The sequence below is a fragment of the Balaenoptera ricei genome, chromosome 15, assembly GCF_028023285.1.
Source record: "Balaenoptera ricei isolate mBalRic1 chromosome 15, mBalRic1.hap2, whole genome shotgun sequence".
Lineage (NCBI taxonomy): Eukaryota > Metazoa > Chordata > Mammalia > Artiodactyla > Balaenopteridae > Balaenoptera > Balaenoptera ricei.
The window spans coordinates 14,525,701-14,540,381 of record NC_082653.1 but is presented as its reverse complement, the minus strand read 5'-3'; the positions used below and the strand labels follow the sequence as shown (position 1 = coordinate 14,540,381).

The 14,681-nt window shown below is 53.2% G+C and overlaps 1 long non-coding RNA gene across 1 annotated transcript; it reads right to left on the bottom strand.

The window, feature by feature from the left end:
• Nucleotides 1–8,001: 8,001 nt before the first annotated feature.
• Nucleotides 8,002–10,936, bottom strand: LOC132348797 (uncharacterized). Its single transcript, XR_009497558.1, has 3 exons — nt 10,177–10,936; nt 8,703–8,855; nt 8,002–8,159 (listed from the first exon to the last, which is right to left on the bottom strand). It is a non-coding gene; the product is annotated as an uncharacterized LOC132348797 (long non-coding RNA).
• Nucleotides 10,937–14,681: the final 3,745 nt, after the last annotated feature.

Here is a 14,681-nt window from a genome sequence, read left to right as displayed (position 1 = left end):
AGGAGGTCTGATAGAGAATTGGCAAGGGATACAAAGCAAGGAAGCCTCCTTAATCCTGTTTGTCTCCCTCTGCCTGCCCCCCTCCCCCAGCTGACTCCAGAAGGGCTATTGAGAGAGAGGAAGCAGGGCTATAAAGTTGGGCAGGATCCTTCATCCTCTTTGACCTGCCACTGGCTGGCCTGAATTCCATGGGGCATGGGGTGTGGGACGAGGTGGCAGAGGCCAGGCTGGGCCCACCAGGCTGTGGGAGGCTCACCAGAACAGCTGGGGGCCGCGCAGGGCCGTGGGTGGCGCGAGTGGGGACTTGCTTTAGCCGGCAAGCTAATCTCATTTGGTTGCTGCAGCCCGCACAACCGGGCCTGCATGCTAAGTGGCCGGAGGAGACAGCAGCCTCGGGACTCAGGACAGGCCCGGGAGAGGGGACCGGACACCGTGCACACCCAGGCGAATCCAGAAGCCAGCCCTGACTTGGACGAGGAGCCACGCTGGGCAGTGGTAGAGGGGCAGTGACGAGGACAATGTGTCCTGTGCTGTCAGAGGTTCCTCCCTGCGGGGGGACCTGCCCGAAGCTTGGGGGCACCAATGTCATCCAGCTCCTCTCTCAATTCTCTGTCCTTGCTCCACATAGCCCTCCTCCTTTGGGGTCCCAGGCGTGGGGTTCCTGCAGATCTGTGAGCGCGTGCCCCTGGGCAGGAGACATCTGGAGAGTGAGCTGGTCCTGCTTGCCAGGGAATTGTGATTGGAGGGAGGGACCTTCGGGCATGAGGGAGAGAGGAGTGGGGAGGGGCTGGGGAAGCACTGGAAGGGAGGAGGAGGGGGACGGAGACTTGAGCCTCCGGGCCCTGCTCCGTCACCCCACTGATCTGCACCTCCAGCGGCTTATTTGGAGGGAGGACCAGTGAGTTTCAGAAAGGACACGGGCTGCTAAAAGATGACTGTGGCCAGAACTCTTGTGAAATGCTCTGCGTCCATCTTTAGCTCAGATGGGGAGGGACAGAAGCTGCAGGGACGTGGGGCTTGGGTTGGTGCCAGGCTGGGATTCAGGGTCTCCTGACTGCAACCCACACTCCTGGCCCTGGCTGCCACCCCTTAGGCTATCAGCACCCTCAGCCCCCTGAGAGAATCCTGGAATTGCACAGGTAGCTCCAGCCTTTGGGTAAAGATCTGTGGCTCCTACATGGTGTACCGACTGCATCTCGGCAAGAGGTGGAGGGCTGTTGATGAACACAAACCCCAATGCTCACAGTCTTGGCGTTTGGGGTCCCTTTATGGAGTGCTCTGTGACTCAGTTTCCCCATGTGCACCCAAGGGGCTGCTGATGAAACGAGATGATGCATCTCTTGTGTCCAGTGTAAAGGAAACCCTGTTATGACTTTTCAGCATCACACCCCGCACCCAGGAGGCACCCCCCAAAATACTCAAAGCACCACAATGCTCCATCATTGGAGTTTGATGAACCTTAAGAAAATGGCTCTGCCCTTCCCTTGCTGTCTGGCTGTGGGCAAATATCTTTACCTCTCTGAACCTCAGATTCTGCGTCTGTAAAGAGGGACAAGATTGCTTACTTTACAGGAATGTTGCAAGGAGCTAAATAAGAATATAAAGATAAACATGAATCAGCAATAAATATAAATATAGACAGTGTCTGGTATGCCATAGGTGCTCAAAATATCTGTTCCCTCCTGTAGAAGCCCTGTGTCCAACACTAACTCTCATGGGGTACATGGATTGGGGTAAAGGCTTACCCAGGACCCAGGGCTGGAACAAAGGTCTCTGACACCGGTGGGGAGAACACGAGAGATGAAATCTCTGGCCCTCACATTTGCCACCTGTAAAAAGAGAGGGCTGGATTGATCTCTGGTTTCCAGCTTGGCTCTGCGCTCTCAGGGCCCACAGTTGGGGTCAATGTCAAGCCCATAGGTCTCCAGGCCCATCTTTTCTAATTCACCCAGACCACCTTCCTTTCAGTCACTGGGGGTCCACAGCAGACTCTCTTTGAAAGAGTTTCAGGGACTGCTAAGTCTCAGATATGTGAAAGCCCCTGACTTGTTTATGTTCAAAGGTCCTGGCAGCTCAGGACATCCGGGACGGAGATACCTCTCCACACCCCTGCCCATGAAGACCCTCCTCATCCCTGCGTGGGTCAGGGTTGGCTCACCTGCCCGGCAGGGGGTGACTGGACAGAAGTGACCCCACCCCATCCCCAGCCAGCTGGAGCCTGGGGCATTGGATGCCGGCTCCGTTGGCAGTTAAAAGTTCCCTTGGTTGTCTAATTTAATCACAGCTGTGTGCACAGTGACTCTATAAATAATTTTTAGTGCGACGTAACCATTATTTCGCTAATTGCTTCACGCGCACCCCTGGCCTGTGTGATAAATTAAAGTTTGCTGAGTTAGCATCTTTGGCCGATGCTACTTTGGAGCTTGGGAAGTGCAGCCCAACAACTGGTCTTTCCCACCCAGCCTCAACCCAGCACCCTAAGGGGAGGGTGCAGTTCCCATGAAGGGGACCAGGGTGGAAGGAGTGAGGAGGAATGAGGAGAAAGAGGCTAATAAGCGTTGCCATATACAGTTGCACAGGTTGTAACCTGCACAAGGATAGCTGGCCAAGGAAGCAAGTGGGGGCTAAAATTCAGGCCCTGCAATGCTTTATCCATCCATGGGCCCTCACGTGCAATTTTGTGGATCCAGGAGAAAGAGGCACCTTTCTGTAATCTGTACAAAGGCGCTGCATGGACAAGTAGACACAAATAACACCCACCCAGCAGGTTGTCAGGGCCGCCCCTGTCAGAGGGGAAGCAAAGTGGCACATGCCCTAAGGATGCCTCTCATATGCGTGGAGACCTGGATCGTGGGTCTGATGCTGAGTGACCTTGGGCAAGTCACGTCCCCTCTCCTGGGTTATAATGATTCCACAGTTTACCAAGTGCTAATCTAAGGCTGGGCTTCAAACCCAAGTTACTGGCTCTAGACACTGTGCTCTTTCCGCTGCCCTGTTCCTGATTCCCAAGTTAGTAGGTGTGGCTTGAAAAAAAACTGTTCACGTGGTTAAGGGCGTCTGGGAAGCATCGTGTTAAACAGGGTTCTTTTCTGCAGGACTTTCCAGGGAGCATGTAGTATGTGCCAAAGCAGTGTGACTCTCAGAGAGGGTGGGAGATGTGTAGCTTTTCCTGAACGCATCTGGCTATGGAAACCTTTATTTTAGGACTCTTGTTCATGATGGGATCCTGGTGCAAATCTCTGGGCTTATATTTATTTATTTATTTTTGGTCACGCTGTGCAGCTTGCAGGATCTTTGTTCCCCGACCAAGGATCGAACCTGCATTGGAAGCAGGACCACCACGGAATTCCCAGTATCTGGGCTTATTAACAAGTGGATTTCATCCCTGAGGGCAGAGAAGTCTTCTATTCCTGGCCTGCTCACTGCCCAAGGTGGGCACACAAAGCCATGACTCTGAACTCAGGGTGCTTCCTGATCTGTGTCTCTGAGCAGAACTGGGTCTTCCTTGCAATTGGTGCAGCCTCGGAAAAGGTCTCTGTGTCCTGAGCCACGAGGCTCCAAGTTCCTCGAGGGCGGAAGTCGTGTCTGCCCATTTACTGCCTTATCGCTGGAGCTTAGCTCAGGGACCATCTGTTGAGTGGATGAATACCTAAGCGGCTGATCTGAAAAGAGACAGGAGTTGAGATACCTGGCTTCGTGTCCATCCCGAAATCTCACCGGCTGTGTGACATTTGAGCAGATTGCTTCCCTGAGTCCATCACCGCTTGAGCTCTTGTGTCCCCATTTGTCAAATGTGGATCAAACTCTCAGTCCTGTTCATCCTGAGGTGCTGAAGTGAGGCTCCAATGAAACGATGGATGGGAAAGAGTGCTTTCGAAAGTGTAGATCTCTTGACAAGAGCGGGGGATTATTACCATTGTCTGTCTCCTCCTCCTCACCCCGCACAGGGCTGGGGCTGTGATCACGTATTCAGCGGCTCTGCTGATTGAGCGCTTACCTCCACACATCATCCGTGCCCAGTAATCCTCACCGCACTATGAGAGGAAGGTCCCATCCTTGTTTTCTGAATGAGAAAACTGACGTTCAGAGAGGTGATGCGCCTTACCCAAAGTCACACAGCTGGATTTGAACCCAGATCTGTTTGACTCCAGAACTTGCTTTTTCTCTCCACTACCGACTTGTTTCCTTTGGTAACCTTCCCCCATCCTCCCCCTCCCTTTATGGGCAGGGTGATAAGGTGGATTGTTAAGGAATACTAGCAGTAGAGAGACTCGGATCCCATCCTCCCGTCACTTACTACGCGTTAACAGTGACAAAGGCAACCGTTTGTTATCTGTTGCGCACCTGGCATTGAGCTGGCTGCTTTAGACCCATCACTTTCCCTATTGAATCCTCACCCCACCCCATTTTGAGATGTGGAGAGGGAGGTGTGGAGCATTTATGTGACCTGTTCAACTGTGTGCAATTAAGGAACAAGTGGCCGAAGGCCGGCTGATTCCAGAAGTTTGGTCTTTCCCTGGATTTTCAGGTTGCTGTAAAATCCCTGGTTCTGAATAGCCAGCCACAGTCTGGGAGCGGTGACCCTTCAACAACTTGACCCCAGGGTCTGGCACACCAGGACCCCCGCTCCGCAGTAGCTGCCTTGGGAACCTCTTCTCACCCGCCCACCCCCGTGCCTGCCTCCTCAGCCCCGTGGGCCCTGTCCCGTTGTCTGGCACATCTTTATTGCCCAGGAAACACTGAGAAAACATGGCTTCTCCAGGGTTCCTGTTTAACATCCGGGGTTGGGGGGGGGGGGACGGAAGGAGGAGGCAGGAAGGCAGGGAGTGAAGCGGCTGCTGACATTCACGAATGATGCTAAGTGGTTGACGCCCAAGCCTCCCTCAGAAAGCTGCCTCTGGAAGGCGGCCTCGGCCATCTCTCACCTCCCCAGTCATCCCAACTGTCAGCCTGGCTGCCGTGGGGACAGTGTTCTCTCCCAGGCCCATCCTCCCTCCCAGGGTGCGTCCATCACTGCCGGTCACAGCCATGCTCCTGAGTGTGGCATTCAAGGCCCCCCAGATCTGCCTCCAGCCTCCCTGTCTCTCCAGCCTCTCCAGCCTCATCCCTTGCTTGTTCATTTATTTAAAAATATATACTTATTGATTACTTATGTGCCTGGCAGTGTTCTAGAGAGAACACAGCAGAGAACAGAAGAGATAAAATCCCTGCCCTCCTGGGCGGAACTGACAGTAAGCAAGTTAACAGGTAAATGTGTAATGTCAGGCAGAGAAAGGGGCTTTCAAGAAAACCAAAACCAAAACCAACCAGACTCCTCCGAGGGAGCTACAGACAGAATACAGGGGGTCAGTGAAATCAAAGGGGGAAAATTTACATTTTTATTTCACTAAATTCACTGAAATATAGCATTTCTCCTCAATTGAAAGTGTTGGCAACACACTGTGTAGTATTGGCAATGCCTGTGACTTTGTCACCAGCAGAAATCAGATCTTTCCTATTACATTACAGTGGTCGCAGACGTTTCAAAATATCATTGACACTCATCACTGCTTCAAATTCGTGGGAGTTAATAGAGGTGCTGCTAGACCTTGTTATCTAATGCGTTAATAGAGACGCACCTATAGTGCTGTATCACACATTTGTTTTGTAAATATTTTGAAAACAGCATTTCAATATAATCGGCTTCCTTTGTAATTCTACATATCTTCTATGTATTTAAAAACGTTATTCTGGGAAGGGGTCCATAGGCTTCTCCAGAGGCCCAGGGGTCCGTGGCCCCAAATGGGTTAAGTCCTGGAGTAGAGAGCGATGGCGAGGAGAGGGGGGTAGGTAGAAGAGGGGTGGGGCTGGGGGAGTCTCTGGGGAAGTGATATTTGAGTGGCAACCTGAAGGAGGCAGAGAAGCTGCCACGGGAAGGTTCAGAGTGAAATTCACTCCAGGCCTCGGGGGCAAGAGGAGGGCTCCGCAGTGGGAGGGGGCACGGATGGAGCGAAGTGACTGATGGTGGGAGAGGATGCGGAGGGCAGGGGCCATGTCAAGGAAGGCCGTGAAGGCCTGGGTGAGGACCTGGGGTCTCATTCCGAGTCGAGCTGCTGCTGGGAGTTAAGCAGGGAGTCGTGCATTCTGATTTATGGGTGCGGGGGTCACTGCGGATGCTGGCAGGCAACGGAGCGCTGAGCACGGGGTCAGAGAGGGAGTGGGGAGACCAGGCGCCAGGCTGCCGCAGTCACCCAGGGGATGACGGTGGCCAGGACCAGGGGCAGGAGAAGTGGTACTACTTGGAGATATTTGAGGTGAGAGTCCACAGGATGTAGGTCGAATGTGCCGTGAGCTTTCATGCCTCTGTGCTTTAGTGTATGCTCTTTTCTGGGATGCGCCTTCCTGCTGTGTCCATTCCCGGGGCCCAGAGTCTCCACCCTGGGCAGGGGTGGCAGGGGCTGTGAGTCGCCTACTCTATCCAGCTCCCTCTTCTTCCTTGCTAATAGATCCCCAATATTATCTGGGGGAGTAACATGCCCATCTTAAAAGCCATACATCCCAGCCTCCTTTGCTGCTAGGGGTTGCCGTGGAGAAATGATTAGAAGTCATTTGGTGGGGCCTCCAGGAACAGGCTTCTTATAGGAGGTGGAAGCATCCTTTTGCCCCTCTTCTTCCTCCCTGTAACTTGGACATGATGGTTGGAGCCCCCTCCCCCAACAGCTTTTTTGAGACCACGAGAGAAAGGTCAAGGACATCACAGTGACCTCAACTCTGGTATCCTTGAGGGCTGAACCCCTATAAACTTCTCATCACGAGAAAAAGAAAACCTTTATGGACTCAAGCCATTGTAGTTGGGTCTCTGTTATTAGCAGTCGAATAAGACTCCTACCTGATACAAGCACAATCCAACTGCCTATTAAATGTCTCCATCTGAAGAACACGGACCCCTCAGACCAAATGTGTCTGATGCTGGGCCTCCATCTTCCTCTCAAGGAACTCCCTGTTGGGGAACCCAGACATCTGGGTGAAAAGGGAACTAACAGTACAAGAGCGGCACCCATCCATCCACCTAACCATCCATCCATTTATCCATCCATCCACCCATCCATCCATCCATCCATCTATCCATTCACCTAACCATCCATCTATCCATCCATCCATCCATCCATCACCTGTTTGTGTGTCCAACTATCAGACAAACTTTTATCAAGCATCTACCATATACTGGGCCCTGTGCTAGACACAGGAGCTAGGGGTGTGACTAATATATTTTATCTGATGCCCATTTGCTTCTATATGAGTGGAATATCTCTGGAAGGATACATCGGAAGCTGGAAACCATGGCTGTCCCCATAAAGGGAGACTGGGCAGCAGGAGATATGGGTATTCATTCCTTTTGAACTTTGAATTTTGCATCATGTGTATGTATTCACTATGTAAACATGTTTTAATTAAAAATATATGTACATCTCATCTGGATTTTCAGAATTTGCCTTGCTCCTGAAAGGATTTGCGGCAGCTTACAAGAATACACAGAGATGAATAGATGCGGCTCTGCTGTCAGGGAGCTGACAGTCTCGTGGGGAAGACAGACAAGTAAACAATTCTGAAACAGTGTCGCGAGAGGGGTAGAGGGGCACGGGGTGCCACTTATACCGTCTCCAAGGATCCTGGCGGCTGCACTCAGCCATGGCCCCCGAGCAATGACCTGCCACAAGGTCACCTTTGTCTCGACCCTGGTTGGGCTTGAGGACAAAGATGCCCACCTCTGGATTATACGGCCAGGACTCCCCCCACCCCTACCCCAATCAAGTTTAGGCACTTCTGTGAGCTGACCCCTAAGTCACGGAGCCACACTTGTGTCCATATCCCAGGTCGGGTGCTGGAAACGCAGCCCATGGTGGGGCAGCAGGGATTCTCCTTGCCGGCCTGTTGCTTGTGCGTTTATTCCACGAGCCCCCTGGGCCTGGGGGTGAACGCACAGAGTATGGAGGGAACTTGCCTCCAGGATCCTGATGTCCAGCATGGCCAGGACCCCTCCCACAGCCCCGGACCTGGAAGTGGGGCTGGGGGCTGAGGGAGGACAGGAGCTGGGACTGCACAGCCGGCCGGGCCAGGGGACAGATTGAGAGAGAGGACCAGCCTGGCTGCTTGGAGAATTCGGGTCTTTTCAGAGCAACCTTTGACAGAGCAAGAATAACTTTAAACAATAAGATGCTTCTCTCTCCCCCCTCGGCTGTTGCCCAGGCAACGCCAGAGCGCTCAACAAGTGTTTAGTTTTTTAAGAAACCAAATCTCCCTCCCTTTGGTCAGCTACCGCCAGGAAGATGAAGAGGCGGCGAAGGCGCCCCTCGCGGCCCATTGTGTGGGAACCCGGGTCAGCCGCCTGCAGCAGTGACATTTAAATCTGACGCTACATATTACAGACAAACCTGGAGCCGTACTCCTCAATCCCCACCCCAGACTCTTTGCCCATGTGTGGCTCTGGCAGTTTGGGGGAGGGGAAGGTCACAGCAGAGAAGCCGACCTTCACCTGCAAGGCAGTTCACAGCTGGCATGGGGTTTGGGAGGCCATCTGTCCCCAACCCTCTGCATCACCTGTCCCAGGAAAACCCTCATCAGGCCAGGGACCATCACAACCACGGGGGCAGTGTTTAACCCCCAGAGGCTCTCTGAAAATCCCTGTCTTTGAGTGGCCTTGGCGGAGGCCACCAGGAGCTCACCTGTTTCATATTTTCCTGCTTGATGGCGGATGGACGCCCATCATCTTGGGACTTGGCCAATGCGCTTTTCTGGAGAAGAGATTGGCTCCCCATCTTGCCTCCATGGAAGGAAAGTGATGAGCTTTGGCAGCATGAACTTCTGGGTCAAGCGTCCTTGAACAAAAGCCAAAGCACGCATGTAAAACCTCACTTTGCCCGTCTGTAAAAGGGCAGCGCAGTTGTGAAGAAGATAGTAATAGCAGCTACCCCTTAGAGAAAACTTACTATGTGTTCAGTAGGGTTCTAAGTACTTTACATCTATTACTTCATTTAATCATCACAATTACTCCAGACCCAGAGAGTATTATATCTCCATTTTCACATGAAGAGATGGAGACTCAGGGAGGCGGGGTCACTGTCCCAAAGACAGAGCTGAACATTAGAATGAGTCGACATAAACCAGGGGGACAGGCCCTCGCACATAGTAGGTTCAAAGCAGGTGCTGGCTTTCATTTCCCAGGAAGATAAAGAGGGGTTTCTGTCTCCAGGGAAACAAAACATGGGAGATAGTTAAATTTAGAAAAGCCAAACCAGGTTAGAACAAGCCCCTTATGCAGCTCAGCTGCAAATTCAGAACGGGAAATTGGCTTCAGCCACAACAAAAACCTCGCCCAGGAAGTCTGACACTGGTGAAATGAGAAAGGCCGCGTGGGGGAGGGAGGCCTGCGACTCAGAGACGGGAGCGTCTGAGACGGGCTCCTCTCCGCCTGGGAGTCCCACACCTGGGACAGGTGGCCCTGCCCTGGACGCGAGTCCCTGGGGGCCGCGCTGAGTCCCCAGCAGTGACAAGGAACACAGGCCGATGACAACTGCCACGGTGCGGGATCACACCTCCCAGCTGATCGTTCGCCACACCCTCCTTGGGCCCTTTCTCTCAGAGGAAACCAGAGGATGTTCATCTGCCCCTTCTCACCTCCACTGGAGAAGATCCCTGTCCCCTGATCGCCCCCCCAGCCCCCCATTATCTAGTATCGCTAAATGGAGAGCCAGGAGGTGCAGCGACGGGAGGGGGGAATGAACTCCCACTGGCTTCTTTCACGAGATCACTGCCTTAATTTACAAGGCCTGAGTGAGGCTCATTTCCCCAGTGTGCATTGAATAATTAACTATTAATAAAAGCATTACTGAGTTAACCACGGGGGCATGTTTGATTCATGGGGTAGCCCTAGAACGGGACGGAGGCTCTGGCTCAGTGGGGACTCCTCCCAGAGCAAAACATGGCCAGGGGGATGCTGCATCCCCCTCCGCCCCCCCGCCAGACCCTTGGTCCCCTGCCCCCCCCTAACCAGAGGGGCTGAATCCCAGGAGGCAGGTGAGACTGCACGCATTCCAACTGGAGGGCTGCAGAGCAGAGAGGTGGAAAACAGGGCGCTGGGAGGTGTGAGTCTGCAGAGGGGGCTCCTGGCTGCGCTTAGGAGCCACGGAGGTGACTGACCTCGGGCAAGTCACCTGGCCTCTGGAGCCCATTTCTCCTCTGGAAAGTGGGGCGGCTGGCTGGTAACACTGACCTCTCAGGAACAGACTGCAGGAGCAAAGGAGGATGGGAAAGGAGGTGGTAAGTGACCAGATGCTCTACACTTGCCTGGGATTATCTTTAGGACCTCCCCCTCCCCCCACCTGGAGACTGGGGCAATTGTTAAGTGTTAGTGGGGGGAGGGGAGATACCTGCTTGTTCAAGAAGTGGTTCCCATCAGGATACCTCCTTGGAACCTGTGGGCTTTTTAAAGGAGAAAACGTCCCTCCCCCTCCTCTTACCCATGTGCACCTGTGGCCAGCCATGGTGAACTAACCCCTGCGGTGCTGAAACACACCATCCCCATGTTCGCTCATACCTGGGTCTTTGCATCTGCTCTTGCCCCTGTCTGGTATGCCTATCTCCTTTTGTCTGCTTGGCAAGTTCTATTCAGCCTTCAAGTCTCACTTCAAAAGGGTCAGCTGCCCCTGGGAATCTTTGCTCTCCTCCTGCCCCAGGCAGAACTGGTTACTCCCTTCTTTCTGCCTCCCATACATTCTTCCATGTGGCATCCATCCATCCACCCATCCATCCATCCATTCATACTCATTGAGCACAAATAGTGTGCATCTCTGATCATGTTTTGAAGTTTTGGACAAGTCTGGCTTTCCCTAGACTAGTGGTTCTTAATCTTTTGGGGGTCAAGGAACCCTCCCCCAGAAAAATGATATATGTGCCAGATGCTGCTTCCCTCTTCAGGGATCCCTGGTAGTCCCTGAAGCCAGACTGTGGACCCTACGTGTGGTGGATGCTGTGATGGGATGTTCAGATCCCCCCACTGGGAATGAGAGACTTGCTACCCCAGCGTGGCTGGAAGGCAGCCCTCAGCTGTCAGCCCTCTTTGGAGATTGTCTTGATTGGAAGAAAACTGCCAAGGTCGTGCCTCCTTCCAGGGTAGGCCCAATTCCAAGACAGATCAATGTGGAAGTGCAAAGGCCTGAACCTCTCACCCCAACTTGGGACAACTCTGAAGGGTCATCCCAGCTCCAAAGTTCCCCATGGGGTTGACTGAGGCCTTTGTCGGAACTGCCTCGAAGCTCGACTTCTCCCTCTGCCGAGACCTGCCTCCTTTGCCTCCCTTCCACAGGTGTTTTTCCCAAGACCACTTTCTAAACAACATCTTACACTTTAATCTTTACCTCTGAGTGTATTTCCCAGGGGACCCATGAGATTTTAAAAGCCCTGCAAAAGCTCCTGGAGGACAGCAACAGCACCTTAATGCCTCCTGTATCTCCAGCAGCGCTCACTGGGCAGGGCGTGTTGTAGATGCTCCAGAAACGTTTATTGAATGCATTTGAATGCATTTTCTCCTGCTTCTCTGTTCTGTCCCTCTGTTGTCCCAGCAGGACAGTTCTCATCAGACATCCAGGAGAAAAAGATGAACCCACTGGCAGGATGACAGCAGGACCAGGGCTGTGGGCCCGTTTCTGGGGAAATGCACTAGTTGCCAATGGAAGTGTACATAACCATGGGAACAGAAGTCAAGCTAATTGGTTACTACAAAGCAAGGTCAAAGGGGCCCGGCTGATGTCAGTGCTGTGTGGTTAGGGTGGAGGCTCAAGGGGATGGCTGGGAGGCCGGAGGCTGGCAGGGATGGGTGGTGGTGAGGGACAGCCTTTTCTTGTAGAGCAAATCATTTAGAAGTTAGACTGGTCCCCGGAACCCAGAAAAACCCTCACTTTAGTTTCCACTGTTGGAAATTCCTTCGTGAAACAAATATCTATTAAGTGTCCACTGTCCCAGGCATTGCAGCAGGGATGGTGACCTCAAAAGGCCAGGACTCCAATGCTTGCTCCTCCTCTCACTTGCTTTGTCTCCCAGGCAAGTTATGTCACCTCCCCATTGCTGACATTTGCTGAATGGTTATTACTATGTGCCCAGTATGTGCTAACTGCTTTATATACACGATTTCATTTCATCTTCACAATAGCTTCATTAGGAGATATATATATATATATATATATAGTCATTCCATCTTTATAAAAAAGGACACAGGTTCAGGGCGATCAGCAACATGCCCAAGATGCAAAGCTCACCTCAGGGCCAAGGGGAGATGTGAACCCAGGTCTAGTGGAGTGCTGAGGCTGTGTTCTTAGGCACTATTGTGCTTAACGTCTACGAGCTTCGTTTCCACAGCTGTGAAATAGGTACAATCAATTCCTACTGCACTGGGTTGTTAGCGATTACATAACCGACGTGAGAGGCCTAGGAGGTGCCCGGTGAATGTCCACTCAGTTCTCCTCCCCACTTCCTTCGTCCCCTGCGCCTCAACACTTCCCTGGGCTGGAATGATGGCCCCATTTGCCGTCTCTCCAAGGACAAACGTCTCTATCCCAGGTCCGGCGGTGTCTGGCACACAGCCAGCGCTCACTGAATGCTGTCGACCCAAATGGATGATCTGGGAGTCCCCACCCTCAGCTCTCTGGACTGCAAAGTGGGGACCCCACTCGGTTCGTCACTAGTCCCCGATGCAGCAGGCTGTGGCAAGTACCACGAAGACAATTCTCTTGGTGCCACGTAACTGCTCTCAAGCCACTGGAATTTTTAGTTTTTTCTCAGCAGAACGGAGCAGGAACAGATGGAGGTGATCCCCTGAGCCTTCCTGACAGAGGAGGTACCAGAATTAACATGAAGGTATTCCAGGTCCAGCCTGATGTCTCAACTTTCTCCCACAGGCAAACCCCAGCTCGTTCTCACCCCCACCACGCCCCCCGACTGCAGACATCCTCATATACTGGGGGCATTAACCTTCCTTCCACTGGAGGCCCCTGGGAGAGGCGGCGGCCATGTAAGCACTTAAAACTCAAACCTGTAGGTCAGCACCTCCTCCCTGGAGCTGGAGGCTTCGTGGGGACAGATGCCACAGCCTTGGAGAGACAAGTCACATCCTCAGCTTCCTTCAACCTGTGCAAGCACCAAGTTGCCATGGTGACACTGCAGCCCTGGGATGCAATGGCTGCAGATGGCATGGGTGCTTCCAGGGCTCAAAGCTGAGGGTGACGCTGTCTGGCCCCGGAGGCCAGGCGATTGGGCGGGCTGGGTGGGGGAGGGGAGGGAGCCCTCCTCCAGGCTTGGCTGGTAATTGCTGCTAAGTGAGGGGCTGTCATTGAACCCAACATGCGGGTAGTGGGGGCCCCCCACTCTGCACCCTATAATTACTGCACCAGACAGCACCTTGCTCCCTGTGCGAGGAGAGGGAGATGGAGGGAGGAGCAGACAGGAAGCTCTCATCCACCTGAGCCAGCGGGGCTCTGGCAGCCTCTCCCCACCGCCGGAGCATCCTGCATCCCAAGCAGCCTCTCGGGCAGAGGAAGGGGGGACCCCGGTTCTTTCTGTCTGCTGGCTCTCCCCATGTCATCCGGTGTAGAACACAAGCTTCCTTTAATCCTAGCCTCTGAGCTGGCAGAATCCAAGGGGGGCAGAGGTGCGGGAACCGTCTAAGACACCACTCAGGGGAGTCCTGGGTGTCACACTTCCATTTGCAGGAGAAGTCTGCATTGTGAAGCTGAACTGGTAGCAGGAGACCTTGGTTCTAACTCCTCCTGAGCCAGAGGCTCTGGAGACCTCAGGCTAGTCACTGTGCCCTCCTGGGCCTCAGTTTCCCTAGCTGTAAGACTGAGAGTGGGACTCAGTCATTCTTAAGGACTCCTCCACAGCAGGGGTTGGCAAACTCCAGCCGACAAGCTGAACCCTGGTTTTATAAGCAAGCTTCCACTGGAACGCAGCCATCCGTGCCCTTTTGCTTCTGTATCTCTGTCTGTGGCTGCTTTCCTGCTACAACAGCAGACCTGAGTAGCTGCAACAGGGACCATATGGCCCCCAGATGGAAAATATTTACTATCTGGCCCTTTACAGAGAAAGTTTGCTGACCCATTTCTGAAGTATTAACGCTCTCCTAGGCTTGATGGACTGGGCTGGTGTGGCTCAGATCTGATTAGAACAATTCACAACAAGTCCCTTCCTAGTCTCTCTACCCGAAGACACCAGGGTGGGTCCTCCTCCCACGACCCCTGCCTGAGTTTGGACAGTGGTGGCAGGTCAGGCAGTTTCAGGAGCCGAAGCATGGTGCAATGGCGCCACCTGCTGTGAGTGCCTAAAAGCACTTGTGCCCGGAAGGACCACTGGCCAGCAGCTCTCACAAGGCAGGGCAACAGCTCACAGGAGCAGACCAGGCCTCAGAACCATCGCACATCAGAGCTGGGATCTCACCTCCTCCCTCTCCATTTTATAAAGAGGACTGCAGTCTAGAGGGGTGGTGCGGCTTTCCCAAGGTAGGTGAGCAGAAGGCCCAGGTCCCAGAGGCCCATAACCCTTCTGTGTATGGTCCACGGACAAGCATGCAGGCACACAGTCCTGGCCGGGAATCCTAGCATGGCCGCTCATTTAGGGTCTCGGTCCTGTGGCTGTTAAAGAATTTTCAAAATACA